Raw genomic sequence first — 2,497 nt, 5'->3', positions numbered from 1 at the left:
ACTTTAATTGTTTCATGCCTTAAATTTAAGTCCTTTATCCATCTTGAATCAATTTTTTGTGAGTGGAGAAAGGTGTGGGTTCAGTTTCAGTCTTTTACATGTGGATATTCAGTTCTCTCAACACCATTTATTGAATAGGGAGTCTTTCCCCAAAGGTATGTTCTTGTTTGGTTTATCAAAGTTTAGGTGGTTGTAAGATGTTAGTTTCATTTCCCGGTTTTCTATCCAATTCCAAGTGTCTATATCTCTATGTTTGTGCCAGTACCATGCTATCTTGACCACTATGGCTTAATAGTACAGCCTAAAATCTGGTATGGTGATGCCCCCAGCTTTATTTTTATTACTAAGAACTGCCTCAGCTATATGGGTTTTTTTCTGGTTGCCTACAAAATGCAGAATCATTTTTTCCAGATCTTGAAAGTACAATGTTGGTATTTTAATAGGAATGGCATTGAATAGGTAGATTGCTTTGGGAAGCATAGACATTTTAACAATGTTGAGTCTTCCCAGCCATGAGCATGGTATGTTCTTCCATTTGTTAAAGTCCGCTGCTATTTCCTTTCTGCGGTTTTCACAATTTTCTTTATAGAGGTCCTTCACCTCCTTCGATAGGTATATTGGTAGGTATTTCATTTTCTTTGAAACTATGGTGAAGGGAGTTGTGTCCTTAATTAGCTTCTCATCTTGACTGTTATTGTTGTATACAAAGGCTACTGACTTGTGGACCTTGATTTTGTATCCTGAGACATTACTGTATTTTTTTTGATGACTTCCAGGAATCTTGTGGTTGAGTCTTTGGGATTCTCTTATGATCATGTCATCAGCAAAGAGGGAGAGTTTGACCTCCTCCTCTCCCATTTGGACTCCCTTTATTTCCTTGTCTTGCCCATGTTTATAATTGTTATATATCTTACAGATGATTGACCCTTTCGTCGTTAGAAATTGTTCCTCTTTACCTGTGGAAATATTTTTGTCTAAAAGTCTATTTTGTCTAATATTTGTATGGCTACTCTAGCTTTCTTATGATTGCTATTTGTATTATATATTTTCCCCATCTATTTACTTTACTTTTTTTTTCTTTTCTTACTGCACTGGGCAGTGGGGGTGGGGGTTGAGTGTTTGTTGCAGTAAAACCAGAAGACCTACTAGACAAATTCTAAAAGAGCTGTAACACTCATCCTTTTACTTTCAATCTATACTCATAAGTCACATAACAAAGTTTCTATATATTATAGGCTCCACAACATAATTATAAACTAATTATTTTATTCAATTGCTCTTAAAAGCAGTTAGGAGAAGATATTTGCATTCATGTTTCATAACTATGTAATTTCTTTTACCAATACTCTCTGTGTTTGTGTGTGTATGTGTAAAAATTCCCTTTAGTGCTTCCTTTTTTGTTTTTATGTGTTTGTTTTTGAGAGACAGGGTCTTGCTCTGTGACCCAGATTGGAGTGCAGTGGCTTTATCACAGCTTGGTGGAGTCTCAAACTTCTGGACTCAGGTGATCCTCCTACCTCCGCCTCACAGTTACCTAGGAATACCTGGGACTACAGGCACATGCCACCACATGCAACTAATTATTATTTTTTAAATTTTATGTAGAAATGGGATAAAGTAGCCTATAGTTTAATCTGTATCTCCAATAATTCTACCAATCTCCTCCTAATTGCCTTTCACCATAACCTCTACTTTTTTTTATTTCAAAATAATATGAGGGTACACATTTTTAGGTTACATTGTTCTCACTTCCAAGATGAAGATCAAGTTGTAAAATAATCCCTTACCCAGGGAGTATGCTGAACATCCTCACAATGTGCACATTAGGTGAGATTCCTGCCAACTCCCCTCCCCCCACCCACCCCTTGTCCTCTCCTCCTCCCACTTGCTAGACTATATTTGTGTTTTATTGTTCATATGAGTATGTAATTGTTTATATATTGGTTTCATATTAGTATTTAATACGTTGGATAGGAGATTTATTTTTCCATTCTTGAGAGAATGAGTTTCAATTCCATTCAGGTAAACATAAAAGATGTAAAGTCTCCATCTTTTTTATGGATGAATAGTATTCCATGTTGAGGGGAGTGTTCCAGTAAAACCAGAAGACCTGTAGTATATACATATACCACAATTTGTTAATCCATTCATGGGTTGATGGGCCTTTGAGTTGCTTCCACAACTTGGCAATTAAGAATTGACCTGTAATAAACATTCTGGTGCAAATGTCTTTGTGGTAAAATAATTTTTGTTCTTCTGGGTAGATAGTAATGGGATTGTGGAATCAAATGGAAGGTTGACTTTTAGTTCTTTGAGAATTCTCCATACTTCTTTCCCTAAAGGTTATATTAATGTGCAATCCACCAGCAGTGTAGAAATATTACCTTCTCTCCATATCCATTCCAGCATCTGCAGTATTGGGACTATGTAATGTGGACTAATCTCACTGGAGTAAGGTGATATCTCAGAGTAGTTTTGAGTTGCATTTCTCTGATGA

At 36.1% G+C, this 2,497-nt stretch overlaps 1 pseudogene; it reads right to left on the bottom strand.

The window, feature by feature from the left end:
- Positions 1 to 1,106: 1,106 nt before the first annotated feature.
- LOC128578802 (uncharacterized) lies at positions 1,107 to 1,176 on the bottom strand (annotated as a pseudogene).
- Positions 1,177 to 2,497: the final 1,321 nt, after the last annotated feature.

The sequence above is a fragment of the Nycticebus coucang genome, chromosome X, assembly GCF_027406575.1.
Source record: "Nycticebus coucang isolate mNycCou1 chromosome X, mNycCou1.pri, whole genome shotgun sequence".
Classification (NCBI taxonomy): domain Eukaryota; kingdom Metazoa; phylum Chordata; class Mammalia; order Primates; family Lorisidae; genus Nycticebus; species Nycticebus coucang.
The sequence above is the reverse complement of the archived record's forward strand: the minus strand, read 5'-3'. Positions and strand labels throughout refer to the sequence as shown.